This window comes from Podarcis gaigeae (genome assembly GCF_964106915.1).
Source record: "Podarcis gaigeae genome assembly, chromosome: 13".
Lineage (NCBI taxonomy): Eukaryota > Metazoa > Chordata > Lepidosauria > Squamata > Lacertidae > Podarcis > Podarcis gaigeae.
In genome coordinates, this window is record NC_139689.1 from 35,664,154 (window position 1) to 35,679,224 (window position 15,071).

Below are 15,071 nucleotides of genomic sequence, written 5' to 3' on the forward strand. Positions count from 1 at the left end.
ATTTCCCCACCTCTGTTACCTTACTATAGTGTCTCTACACCAAGTTTAATTTGCAGAAGGAAGATAATGCTTTGCAATATTTATTACTTACCTTAATGCCCCACTGTGGGTCACTAGGGACTCAGCTACACTAGTCAAATAAGGGTGTTTTAAATACATTATAAACATGCAACACCAGACTGTGCAATAGAGCACAAAACATTTCTATGTGATTTTACATAGGGTTTCCCCACCCTCCCTTTTGCTATAACGATTTATTTTATGACTTATTTATAGCAGGTTTTTTCCTGCACGTAGATCAGGACTCCTCTTTTACGTATGAGAAACTGAGAAATGGGGAATTACAAAAGCAGAGATGGTATCGGAATCAAAGCAAACTTTTTAGCTAGTTGAACTGTCAAATCATGCACCACGGATGGGTTTGCAACTCCAAGAGAACAACCAAGCCAAACAAGAATCACGAGCCTAGTGAAAAATATGGACCTCATTTTCGATCCACAGGAATAAAAGGGGACGAGCAAGAAACAAGGTAAGAGACGTGGGACAGGTAACAAGGTCTTGCACCACTCTACGTACAGAGACAACTATAATTGTTTTATCCCACGCTCTACCTGTGCTTTTTCAAACACAAGCTGACATTTAGCAGTGTTTGAACAAAAGGAACCTGGGGCCAAACCACCATCACAAATAATTCAAAGATTTTCAGTAGCAGCCCTGTGAAGTGTTGGCTTGCATCCAAACAATGCAGCCCTGAAGACATGAGATGCATTCTTATTCTTGCACACAAGTTACCCCCAAACCTAAAAGTAAGGTATATCACAAGGCTCCCCTCCAAAGTCAACTACTGCACCTTTCGTAGCACTTGTACACTGAAACAATATAAACCCATTTCAGACTCACTCTAGCTAGCTAACTCAGGTGCTTCGCTGGCTCCAAACTTTGCATCATTAACATTCAAAATAAAGAGCACTGTTAAGGTACGCTGTACATTACTTTAGAGAGATGGCAGTCCTTGCCCCAAGGAGCTTCCAATTGGAATTTTACCAGTATGTGAGGCACTAGATTATGGGGATTGAAGAGACTGGCAAGAACAACAAAAGCTGCTGCGTGCTATACAATTATATGAGTGTATGAACCAAGTTGAGAGGTATGTTCAATTAAAAATAAAATAAAATTAGCGAACTCTTGCAAATGAGAGGCTGGCTGCTCACTATTCAAGGTCTTTGGAAAACCATTATTCACACAGGCCTTTCTTTGCCAGTTGGCTTTTACTGATGTTTTTGACCTCTAGGTTAGATTAGTGAAATGCGTTATATGTGGGACTGCCTCTGAAGACACAGAAACTTCAGCTAGTGCAGAATCCAGCAGCCAGGTGGCCCACTGGGGCAAGATGGTTTGAGCATATTACATGAATCCTGGTTTGACTGCACTAGCTGCCAATTAGTTTCTGTGCCCAATTTAAAGCGCTGGTCACAGCCTATAAAGCCGTAAACGGCCCAGGACTACAATACTTCAAGAACTGCCTCTTTCCATATTAACTGACCTGGACCCTGCAATCATAATATGAAGTCCTTCTACATGTGCCTCCTCCACGAGAGATCCAGAGGGTGACAACATGAGGCTGGGCCTTTTCTACAGTGGCTCCCTGTTTGGGGAATGCTCTCCCTGGAGAAGTTTGGCTGGCGCCTTCATTATACTCCTTCAGGCATCAGGCAAAATCGTTCCTCTTCAACCAGGCCTTTGGCTGATTGACATCTGATGCCCTTTTAAATGTGTCGTGGGAAGGGGAGGGATTATTGGCTTGTTTTTGTTCTTATTTTTATTATGTATTTTGTGTTTGTTTGCATTGTAATTTTATGTTGTGAACTTGCCTCAGATCCACAGATGAAGGATGGTATGTATGTGTCAGGGAACTGCCATCAGAGGGACAGGTGGTGGAGAGGCTCCAGGAGAATAGGAGAGACTCTACAGCAGAAGGAACCAGTAGGGGGAGAGCAGGAGTTCCAGCGGAAAGGGAATCGGGGGAGAGGCTCTGGGATACTTCTAGTGAGAACAGTGAGGAGGTAACAAGACCCCCTTTAGCAACCCCCACCCCTCGCCGGAAGCTGTCACGCAGAGAGTCCAGGAGGCGCATGTCCGTCAAACAACTTTTATGTTGGAGTAAGTTCCGTAGACGCCCACTGTTGGATTCTACCAGCGACTGACGGAGTCATGCTTTGGGGGCTCCGTTAGTGCCTAGGTTTGGGTGACTAGCCAAACCCCAGAGGGATCAAGCTTTTACGCACAAGCAGCTCATTATCCCATCACAGTATGTGTGTATAAATGTTGTAGGTTATGTTTTTAGGCTGTTCATATTGTATATGAAAGTGTCTGAGCATAAAAACTGTCTAAAAAAAATAAAATATGTGGCTCACTTATGTTGGGAAGATTATACAGTGGTACCTCGGTTTTCGAGCATCTCGGAAGTCAAAGTTTCGATCATCAAACGCCAGAAGTAACTGCTTCGGTTTTCAAACGCTTTTTGGAAGTCAAATGTGCCACACAGCTTCCGTGTTGAGTTTTCCAGAAGTATATGCTTCGTTTTTCGAATGTTTCGGAAGTCTTCCGGAATGGATTACGTTTGAAAACCGAGGTACCACTGTGCCTTAGATTTGCTCCTCAAAGCCTTGCTCACGTGCTTTGGTGGAGTAGCTCACATAAAGAAGAATTGCAGGTCCTTTTCTTTGTGCACTCTGGTTTGCTGGTTCCCTCTACAACCAGCACCATCCTTTTCTCAGACTTGCAGAACTATGAGCTACCTGCCCATCCAAAGCAATCTGGGTCCTCTGGGAGCAGCACAAGGCTCTCTCTTCCCATCCTTCGTGGCTCCCTAACACACTTGACTGCTAACAGCTGGCAAAATGTGTGTATCCACCAGCCCGACAAAATCTAAAATTAAAAAAAGAAAAAACACACAAAAACAATCAAAACTGCCACAAACCGCAGAGGTGCGAGAGATAAGCTAAAGAAAAAAACAGATGTTCTCATAGAATTTGCAATGGGGGGAAAGGGGAGAAATGAACAGAACTGCTGTTTTTTGTTCACGTTCCAAAAACAGCAAACCTCTCTCATATATATATTTTTAAAATTGGCACATTAGTTCCAAGCTCTGATACAATTTTCAGATGCTTTCTACCTTCCAGGGTGCCCAAGATATAAACACATTCTTTATCTATTCTAAGTAGAAAAACTGACACAAACTCCTTAAATAACAGATGTACAACCATCAGCGATCCAAGACGATTGCCTTCCTGTACACTTTGCACTCTCCAGAAGGCTGGTAATGAGATGAATGCTACCTCTACAAAAATCTTCATGCTAAGTAAGGAATAAGTCTGTTTTCCTACTGCAACAACAGTGTTTTGATATAGCACCCTAGTTGGGGTGTATCAGGCCTCTTGCACACAACACCTGGACAGATCTGTTCACACCATACTGCAAAGGGTCAAACCTGCACATCAGAGTGTCATTTTCCCTTTTGCTGGGAGCTACCACTGGCAGGTCTTTAATCCAAGCACTTTTTCCACCGCCATGTACTTCTCAATAGCCATGCCAACAATCCCTGGCGCTACCTGCAGCCCCACTTTTATTCACTTATGTCAGCAGCAGTTGCCTTAGCTGCCGTCACATATGCTGCAGTGTTTAGGCAGTGCTGCACAGTGGTCGGAGTGCTGAACAAGGTTTCGGGTGAGCCGAGTTCAAATCCACTCTCAAGTATAATTCATGAGGCTCTCTGGGTGCCCTCAAACCTCCGCCACTTCCCCTTCCATCTCAAAGCATTGATGTGAGATTAAAATGGGGGGGGGGGCAGAGAAGTACAACTCTGAGCAACCTGATGAAAGAATCACAGAATCATAGAGCATTGGAAGGGACGACGATGGTCATCTAGTCCAACCCCTTGCAATGCAGAAAAATTTCATCCATCGTGGGGCTCAAACCCACGACCCTAAGATTAAGAGCAGGTATAGGCATAGGCAAATTCGGCCTTCCAGATGTTTTGGGACTACAACTCCCATCATCCCTGACCACTGGTCATGTTAGCTAGGGATGATGGGAGTTGTAGTCCCAAAACATCTGAAGGGCCGAGTTTGCCTACGCCTGATTAGGAGTCTCATGCTCTACCAACGGACCAATCCCGGCTGACAGGGTGGGACAAAAATGCAATAATGCCACAGCTGGGCACTCTCTACACAAAGAAATCAGGCAACTTGAACTAGGGATAGAAAATTAAAAATTCAGGTAGACAGCCGTGTTGGTCTGACGCAGTCGAAATAAATAAATAAAAAATTAAAAATTGTCCAGTAGTACCTTAGAGAAGAGACCAACTAAGTTTGTTCTGGGTATAAGCTTTTGTGTGCATGGTATCTGAAGACGTGTGCATGCACACAAAAGCTTATACCCAGAACAAACTTAGTTGGTCTCTAAGGTGCTACTGGACAATTTTTTATAAAAAGTATTTATTAAAAACCACTAAGAAATGACTGTGGTGGGTCAAAGGGAAGTTTCACTTTGCCCCTGGAACAGGTGTGGGAAACTTGTGGCCTTCCAGATGCTGCAACTCCCATTATCCTTCAACACTGGCCATGCTCACTGAGGTTGATGGGAGTTGTAGTTCAGTAACACGTGGAGCACTAACGGTTCCCCCATATGTCTTAGAAGACATGGAGCAATGGTTACTCCAGAATCTGGTGAGCAGAGGCCATGAGGTTTCTATTTTTTAGTGATCAACACCTGAAAGCTATTCATAGACCTACCTGCCATGTATCTGCCTAATACTCTTTTTCCACGCAGGGGAACAGGCTGCTGGTCTCAGCATAGGAAACGGGTTCGAGTGCTTAGCTGTAAATGGACCCCTTCATTTTTTTAAGTGAAGCTGCATATTTTGAAATCCACGAAATAATACATTTAAACTACACATTTCTAAATATTGTCTCAAATAAACTTTTCTTAAATACTTAGAAAGAAGAAGTCAAAAACTGTTTCAGAACATATGAGAATTGCAAACGCTAAGTTCCAATCAACACTAAGTTCCAATCAACGCATTGGTCCAAGAGATGAAGGTCAGGTCATACTGGAACAGGCAAATTTCTAATTTCTCAAGCGTCCCTAGTTGGAACATAATGCCTGGGGCTTGTGCGACAGGCAACCTATGACCTGATTCTCAGGTGAAATGAAACCATGGTTTAAATAAACATTAACCAAAGCTTATGTCTGAACCCAGCACAGTAACTTTATGGTTTATTCAGGAAAAGAAACCATTATTTGTTGCTGGCTTACTGAACACAGCTATGGCTTAGCACATGCTAACTCAGGCTCCTCCTTAACCCAGAGCATGTGGTCTCTTTTATCACCCTGCCCAAACAGCACACCAAGTGACAGAGACATCAGGCAAGAGTGGCTGGAAAATAAAGCCTCTCTCCATGCTCAGATCCTCTTCTTTGGCATTTTCCCTGAAGCCAACACTGCCGCTAACTCTGCGACACACACACCATTGACAACCACACCTGCACTGCCCCCAAAACATCTGCTGCTAAAGTTTTTTAAGCCGCACGTGTCTCATCCAATTTCCAAGTAACGTTCCTGCACAAAGACCTTTGGAGAGTCGCGTTTGCGCTGCTAGGGTGGGCGCTTCAAACAGGCCGATGTTCACACCTCTGCAGAGCTGGGCAGCTTAGCAGGGTTGGGATTTTACCAGACTTTTTAGCAGCTGGAAAAAGTGTGCGTTTTAACACGCACAAACAGAAATTGTAAGGGTCATAGGGTTAAGATACAGAGGGGCGGCGAATTTCTGTTTCCAAACAAATGCACTTTCCCCACATAGATAAAGGTTCCCAGCAACTTTACACTTTGATAGCAAAGTACAGAAGAGAGACTGTTGAGTAAGGTTCAAAACCTCAGGTTTGGATCCTGAAATTCAAGCCAGCTAACAGGTGAAACGACTTAAAGTTTGCATTAGTAAAAGCAGTCTTTCAGCAGCAGAGTGCTTACAAAGCGCAAAGCATAAATTCATTATGACACTTGATTGTTGGCTGGGGAAAGGAAAACAAAAAAGCATGGTTGTACAGGGGAAGAAAGGGGTTTGGAAAAGTAAAAGCTGCAAAAGAGTAGGGGCATTTATTCTACTGGGAGAATGGAAGGGGAGAGCAGCTGCTTAATGGCAGCTGCACTGAAGATCGCAGAGATTTCCACACCCTCGCTCTCACAGCCAACTAATAGGAAGGGAAATGGTGACACTGTGAGGCGATGCCGGTCTATGAGAAACAACATACTTAAGGGATGTAAAGCAGAGAGGCAGCTGAGGGTGGGCAGAGTATGACAAAACAAGCCATAGTTACTTTTGCATTTCACATCACATTATGTTTGTTTATATAATCCAGAGTGTGCACGGCTGACGAAGCCCGGTTGGGCGAAACAAGGAATTATCCTGGAATCCTTGTCTTATTTTCTGCATGTGCCATTCTTCCAAGTTTTTCATCTGATACCTGCAAACAAGGAATTCTTAAAAGCATCTTCACGTGGACCATGACAAGCTTGATATAAGAATTCCATACCGTGGATACTGCCAATATAAGAACTGAATAGATTGTATTTCCTGATCTGTCTGCTGGACTTTAATTTCTCATACAGTGGTACCTCGGGTTACAGTCGCTTCAGGTTACAGACTCTGCTAACCCAGAAATAGTACCTAGGGTTAAGAATTTTGCTTCAGGATGAGAACAGAAATCGTGCTCCGGCAGCGCGGCGGCCCCATTAGCTAAAGTGGTGCTTCAGGTTAAGAACAGTTTCAGGTTAAGAATGGACCTCCGGAATGAATTAAGTACGTAACCAGAGGTACCACTGTAATATGTTTTGTTTATATGATAAGTTGGTCTATAGAACCATATATTTTGATATATGCTGAATTGCATTTAAAAATAATTTATATAGTTACATACAGCCTGTTACGTATGTGTTGTTATCAATACAGTGGTACCTCGGGTTAGGAACTTAATTGTATGTAACCCGAGGTACCACTGTAGTTACTTTTGCCTGCAGAGAATGACGTCTGGTTGGTGCAATAAACATTTTTAAATAAGTCACGGTTTAATAATGGCCTAGCATGACTTGAACACTGCACCTATGGCTTATGAAAGGGGCACGTGGTGCCGGTGCACACTGCTCAGATTGCGCACACCCAATCTTTTCTGTGTCACGCCGGAAGGAAGGAAACCAGAGGGCTAGCTTAGCAATATGTGCAAACCACAACCTGCGGCTTGTGTCTGTCCAAGCAAACCCCCTTTTGATTGCTTACTTGTGGTAATCCACAGTTTGGCTTCCCATGGCATCATCATCATCACCATCATTATTATTATTAAATTGAATTTATATACCGCCCTATACCCTGAGGTCTCAGGGTGGTTCACAGAACAAAATCAAAATATAAAACCACAAAATATGTAATCAAAATAAAAGCAACAACCCAATAATGTTTCCCTCCTCCACAAAAACCCTTCACATTTTAAAAGGGCATAGAAACCAGGCCACTGTAGTTTCCTAAAAATACCAGCTTACATGTAACGTGGTATCCCAGCTCAGAGACAAAGCTGAAAGAAAAAGAATGCCAAAGACTCAGATTTCAAACGTGTGGCTTTCTGAAGCCTCTCCCACATTTCCATAAAACTATCTGCCTGCATGTTCAATGGTGAGGGCTACTAAATTTGCCATGTGGTATGTGCCTAGTGTTGCTATGAAGGTAACATCACTAGCCTATAAATCTTGACTGCATTAGTGTGAACTGTTCCGAGAATTGCTACGGTTGAAAAATGGTATATATTTTATACAAATATCCCCTAGAGTGGCTAGGGAAACCCTGCCAGATGGACGGAAAACTAATAATAATAATAATAATAATAATAATAATAATAATAATAATAATTCTATAGGTAAATACTTACAGAAGACACACAGGAAATAATCCCTCTTGTGGTCTTTATTTTTTGCTACTGCTAGTAGTTTTTACATCCCACTTGTGAAGCAGAAAAGCATTCATAAAGCAACTCACAATACAGCTAAGATTATAGATGCATATTTATAACATAAAGCGTAATGTTTATGTGTTAAACTAAGTTTTACTCAAAGCAGACCCACTGAAATTAATATTCACAACTTAGCCATGATTATACGTGATTTGGGCTTTAGAGGCAATCCCCAGAATGTAACGCCCATGCAAATTGCAGGCTTACTGCATTTTCGCAAATAATGGGAAATTCTAAGAGCAGGGAATTCAGATGCTCCAGTCAGGAAGTCTGAAGTGAAAATGTCTTCTGTTTGATTCTGCACATAGTTTAACCAACAATTTGCAGAGTCATTTGTGTTTGCGTGTGTAAGGGAGCGACGACAAGATCCACCTTTGGATATGGAATGGCACAGATTTTTGTGTATATAAAGGTCTAGGGGCATATTTGGGGCATGGTTTTTTAGTCAGAAGCTGGCCACAGGAAGGGAGGGAAGCGAAGTCCTTCATGGCTCCAGGCCGAAGTTGGGTAAAGGAACTCCTGGCCACACAAGCCACCAGGGTACCCCAAACTATGCATCCAACTCTTCCAAGAACAACGCAATGCAACCCCATCCAAAACAGCTTGCCTCTCTCTAGATTGGCCAAGTCTAAAACTGTATAGTTGAATATGAAGTGATTGCAAGTCCCAGATTCCATTTATATAGCATTTTCTATTCATCAAGTGTTTGGAAGCATTTGCTGTGCACATGTTCATAACTACCTTGTGAAGCAGGTCACTATTATTTCCATTTTACCGATTAAAAACTGACGTTGAGAGGAAGTGCTTTACCCAAGGCCACATCTGGGATCCCATGGAGAAATGGGGTATGAGGTCAGGTTTCCAGATCAGAATCCTACTCTCCTGTCTGTGGCTCTCAAGTCTTGTACCTTGGATCCCAGACGCCTTGGTACTCAGACGATTTGGCTCCCGAGTGCTGCAAACCCGCAAGTGGGTGTTCCAGTTTGCAAACGTTCTTTGGAACCCGATCCTCCGTCGGGGCTTCCGATTGGCTGCAGGAGTTTCCTGCAGCCAATCAGAAGCAGCCCTTTGATTTCCAAACATTTTGGAACCCAATCGGACTTCCAGAACGGATTCCGTTCGACTTCCAAAGTATAACTGTATTCCATATAGCCACCCTGAACTAACGAACTCTCATCTTTCCTAGGTTGGTGCTTCATCTACCAATCCAGCTTCTTGCCCCAAATTACAACCTACACTAAGGACACTTGTCCCAAAGAGGAAGGTGGGTTATTCTGAGTGTCTGGGGAAGGAAAACTAAGGAGGAGACTCAGGACGGGTTTCCATTATATCGTAGAAAAGGAAGATTTGCTAAAAACCGAGAATTGTCAACTGCGTACCCCCACTGCAAACCACACACACACACACACCATGTTAAAACAGAAAAGGGGGGTAGTGAATTCCAGCAATGTGAAAAGAAAAGTAAGAAGTAACCAACAGAAGGTGTTAAAAAAAAATATCCATCACAAAACAGACAAATCTGCACATACCATACACATCTGGCTTAAAGCAAGCTGATAAGAGTATTATCAACACAGTTCTGAATCACCAAGAGAAAATTAAATAGATTTTTCAAAAGGCAACAAAGCTTTCAGAAACACAGCAGATATCGAGATTAGCCTGGCACAGAGAGATTACCCGCCACGCTGCTTCACTCTCTGAAAAGAAGATTTCACACACTGCCATGCCAGGGCATCAAATTACTACTTGGAATGAGCCATTAATTTGAATCCTGCTGTGCAGGACTCTCCATAAGCAGAAGCTTCCTAGGTTTTTACACACCCTTAGGACACCACAAGATCCATGAAAGCTTGCTGTGAGATGAGGGAAGGGAAGCCTGTGCAGGCTCAGGCATTCCTCCCACTCCCACTAAGTGCCTGGTGGTGGGTGGGGAGGGCGGCAAGAGCAGCAAGAACCCAACAGGGGTTGGAAATGGGCAGCTGAAATCAAACTTACAGGACAAACCTGTAAGGACAAACCAAGAACTAATGTGTGTACTTATTGTAGACACACAAAGCAAATTTGAGATGCTGACATTTGCCTGAGTGAGGCCAAAATGCAAAGCAGGTGGATTCTTCCAGAATTTGATTATATCGAGAAGCAGTGTTGGGGAGCGGGTGGAATGCCAGACTAGGCTCTGGGAGAGAAGGGTTCAAATTCCCACTTGGCTAAGAAGCCCACTTGGCGGCCTTGGGCCAGACACACACTGTCTCTCAGCCTAACAGGAGAAAACAGGAGTAGGGAGAACCAAGCATGCCAACTGGAGCTCCTTGCTAGAGACACAAATGTAATACATAAAGGATAGATCCTGCAGAACAGGAGTTGGGACTGCTCACAGGGTCCTTGCTACACCCTATACTTGCATAAGCAAGACACAACAATTGCAGACACAAAGCTACAAAGCAAAGCCTGACGTTGAAACTAGTTCTGGGGCTCAAATTAAGACCTGCTGCCAGCAGGATAATAAAAAAACTCATGCAAATGTCCATAATTCCTACAGATTATAGAGGGGGCTATGGTGTGGCTTGCTTTGCATGATCTCAGGAATAGCACTGATTATGTCAGTAGAGAACAACCCCCACTCCCATGCCAGTGTGAATCCCATGGCCCTAGAGGACTGTACAGTAGAGACAACCCTGGAAGGAATAAGCCCCCCTCATCTGTTTGCACTTTTGGCAAATTTGGGTGGGTGAGATGCACTAGGAAGCTGGAAGGGAGATGTGGTTTTAGGGACTAGCAACGGGTTGTATGAGGAGAACAATCTAAACAGAGAAGGGAGCAGTGGAAGATGGCCCATTAGGACAAATGGAAGTCTGCTCTCAGCCAGTCTGCTTACTTACCATCAGTCTAAGCTTCTTCCACTTTGGTTTCAATACTGGCCTTGTAGAACTTGGCAAGGAAGAGGATGGCAAGAAAACGAATTAGTTGGATCTGCTGCCATCCGTTCTGGCTCCACTTACTCTTGTTTTCTGCCCTACCAGCCCCAATTGGGACCAACGACCACTTAGAGAGTGTTACATCTCAAAGACTGTAAGATTATTGCATTTGATCACAATGTTATTAAAGACTTGCCTGGCTTTTGGAGTTTCTTCTTTAATTGAGAAAGAAATTCTCAAGGTGTCTAAGTCGGGCTTCCATTAAGACGTGCAAGCATTTGTTAGGAGGACACTGTGCCTCTCTCATAGGCAGAAGGAAGCATTAGACTGACTCCACTATCCAAGAAAGCAGAACTGGGGAAAAATATGTCCAAGGCCTTGGCACCAACCAGCATCTAGTAGCCAGGGGAATTTCACCATCCTGACCAAACTGCTGTTGCACTATGTGGGTGGACACTTCTGGCAGACGTTTGCTTTGCTTTGCTTCCTTTGCAAATTGAAAGCTGGCCTCCTGCTAATATTTCTGACATGGCCCTCAGTGCTGCACACAGATCACAGCCATAACTTATAGCCTAAGCATTTCACAGAAGCTCTCCAATGAATTTCCCCCTGATGGTTCATTTCCCTTCTTCAATTACATGGTCACCTATTTCAGGCTGAAGATCGCTGAAAACAACAACAGATATGTTTGATAGCTAGGTTCCTAAGAATGTTTTGCTGACATCCAGGAATTTGGACTACTGCTTCAGGTTTTTTTTTATAATGGCTTAAAATAATTTTATTTATTAAAAGTGATTCCTAAATTCCCAAACGCAGAGGGAAAGAAAAGTCCTTGCTCACTAGAATGCCTAGAAATTTGAACAAAGAAAAATCCAAAGGTAAAGCTGAATTTCTCCACCCATACCCCAAATAATGCTTATACATTTTTAAGTTTCTAATCAGGGGTCCACAAATGCACTTGTCAACAGGAAGCATCTCTTTTACTCAGAGAGAAGGTCTGTGATGAGATAAAACTGAGCAATATGCAGCAGAAGCTCATCTGGGACCTCACAGTGGTCTTCAGAGAAAACTGGAAGTAGCAAAACTTCTAGCTGGTCCAAATGCTTTCAAAGGCCAGCAGAACTGCAAGGAGCAACCTCCATGCCTCCTGTGAGCTAGGGCAGATGGAACTGACAGAAACCACAAATTTTGGCTAGCTAACCAAGAAAGTGTGCAGATTTTCTGTTTCACTGCAATTTATAAACCACATTCAACACAAATCTTATAATGAGCAAAAAAGAGAGCCTATAATACTTAGGGTACAGTAAAAGATGAAAAAGGTAAGGGGACAGTATTGCCCTGCTGACAAACTCTGATTGTGATAAAACAGAAATGCAGCTAATGACTATTAATAATACTGGAGGACTTCAACAACGCTCAAATTAGTTGGGTAAATGCAGTTTTGGATCATGAAAGGAGACACAAAAATGTCCAGGCAAAACAAACAACTGTGCCTTGGAACAAAGTCAAGAAACCAACAAGCAGAAGACGTGTTAAGGTAAAAGGAAGCTGAAAGGTATAATTAAGAGGATCGAATCTCTGCAGAAAGCTTAGAGGTTATTTACAAACAACCTAATCAAGACTTAAACAACATAGAAAAGAAAAGACACAAACAGGGCCAAAAGTTTGCCAGTTAAGTAGATGAATGGATAGAAGGTTGCTAGAAAGTTGCTTTATTGTATACATGAAGATTTTTTTTTTTTTAAAGCACAAATTTTGGCAAACCAGATAAGAAATGACAATAAGGAAGTTATCTAAGGTGTAAATGGCCAAAGCTATAAAACACTAAAAAACAAAAAAACCCTTTAAATTCTTGAAAAGCAGGAAACCAATCAGAGGCAGCAAAAGTGTTAAATGAGAAAAAGGGAGAAAGGGAGAAATGAAGGAAGATGAGGATATTTAGGCTGTGTACATACTGCTGTTTGCATATATTATTCTCCCACTGTTGGTTTATTATGCTCCCACTGTTGGTTTGGAAGCGGTGTCCACACGATGTTAACAACAATCCATCCTATATCTATTTCATTGTTTCTTATGAAATACTGAGTTTTGACGTTTCCCCACAAATCACCTTGGTTCCGAATTGGAAAAAAGAATCACCTACCTGCCTTTTAAACCAGTGATAGGTACACAGTCCCCTTTTCTCAACTCAGACTGAAGCTGGGTTGGGGGGGGGGTGTGAATGCATCACAATGCATTATTTTGTAAGAAACTGCAGGTATGAATTGCAAATGATGTTGTGCGCACACCAATTCCCAAATCAGCAGCAGAAGCATACTGCATGCAGAGTAAAACAGGTGTGTGTACAGAGCAATAGGCTATCTTTATATGACTCATAAAGGTGATATATGAATGAGCTTTTTGGCCATGCCATTGGCCCCTTTGCTTCTTTCTTTATGTAAGGAAACCAGAAAGTCTTCCATTATCTATAGTTTCGCAGTTCATCCAAACTGGGAAAAGATGGTTAATGGCCAGAATATGAAGCCAACTTAAAACTGTGCCTTCATAGCCTGGCTTGTTCTGAAACAGCTAACAACTGTTTCCCAGATTCAGGTAGGTAGCCCTGTTGGTCTGATGTAGTCAAAATAAAATAAAATAAAATAAAATAGCACCTTAGAGACCAACTAAGTTTGTTCTGGGTATAAGCTTTTGTGTGCATGCACATACCCAGAACAAACTTAGTTATTTCTAAGGTCCTACTGGACAATATTTTTATTTATTTCAACTGTTTCCCAGTTTAGATGAAACGGGAAACTACAGATCACAGAAGGTTTCCTGGTTTGCTTGCTTCTCTGCAATGAAAGGAAGACCAGAAAGGCAGCATGCACCCCCATAATGCTTGTTCATCTCTTGGCTCATTAAGATATTGTCCAAATTAGTCCATTATGTGCACTACGCTGGCAGCTGAATCATAAAAATAGTATCATGAAACTAGAAAATGTACAAAAGATGCCTTTTAAATCCAGAAAACGTGACCCTGGGAGTGCATGAAAGAAGTATATAAAACCATAAAGAGGAGAAATTCCTCTCTTCCAAAAGACCCAAACTCTGGATGCTTACAATGAAGGTTCACAATAAATGGAAGTCCTACTTCATCCCAAATTAACTTGTGGACTTGAGTGTCACAAAAGCCAGTGATGACCACGAGAGAAGGTGGCTTTAAAACAGATTAACGGACAACAGGTGTCTCGACAGCTAAATAGAACTGTGATGTTCAAAGGCGTTATGCAGAGGCTAGAGATGGGGGTAAGTATAATAATGTCCACCATTCCCTGCTTGTTAACTTCTTAAGGGCACCTAGATGCCGCACTTAGAAACAGGGATCCTTAGGTCGGATCCAGCAGCGTAATATTTTATATCCTTACAATTAGGCTAGCTGTGAACAGCCATGTACTCCTAGGTTTATTTATAGTGATCTGCTTTGACACCAAGAAAAAAAGCAACTTTGGTGCTTCATTTCGCCCTGAATATTCTGAAAACAACAGAGGTGTCTTCAGCAGAGTTGTATCACTGGTCTGCTGCTGTGAGCTGTTCCTCAAAAGCTCAGTCAAACTCTCCTCTTCCACTTCCTACCCATGATCCTTTAATTGTTGGTGTCAGTGATTTTATCTAGAGCACATATGGGCAGTTTTGTATGCTGGAAGCATGCTTCTCTCTGAAGTTTCCATTGTCGTATTTCTTTCAGATCCTAGTATTCTGAAGTCTATCTACATATCAGAGCAATCTGTGAAGTACTGTATTTCCACGAGCAATTTTGGGGGGGAGGGGAAGGGGTTAAAAACATAAGCATGTGATCCTTCACTTTCATTCTCAAGCACAGACTGGTCACATTCTGAATGATCAGAATGGGATTTTTCTTTCCTTTGCAACACAGGATTGATGAAAAGGAGCATTTGTACAAATATGTGCTGAATACCTTTTCTTTGGTACTGAGTAGCCACAGAAGATTGGTGGAGTGGACGGAATTCTGGATTACGGAACATTTTTATTCTATTCATTTCTAAATGGAAAACTAAAACAGTAAGTGTATCTATGCGGTAAACAAAATCTCAGTTAAAACCAA

The 15,071-nt window shown here is 42.5% G+C and overlaps 1 protein-coding gene across 4 annotated transcripts in view; it reads right to left on the minus strand.

Moving 5' to 3' along the window:
* The window catches only part of SPOP (speckle type BTB/POZ protein), a 51,127-nt gene that overhangs the window by 16,818 nt on the left and 19,238 nt on the right, over positions 1 to 15,071 (minus strand). Inside the window, exon 1 of one of the 4 annotated variants that reach the window (XM_083709722.1) lies at positions 7,591 to 7,641. The exons of the other annotated variants lie outside the window; for them this stretch is intronic. The gene's annotated coding sequence lies outside the window, so the exon portion shown is untranslated. Of the gene's footprint in view, positions 1 to 7,590; positions 7,642 to 15,071 lie in introns of those variants that run through there. 4 annotated transcript variants of the gene reach the window in all.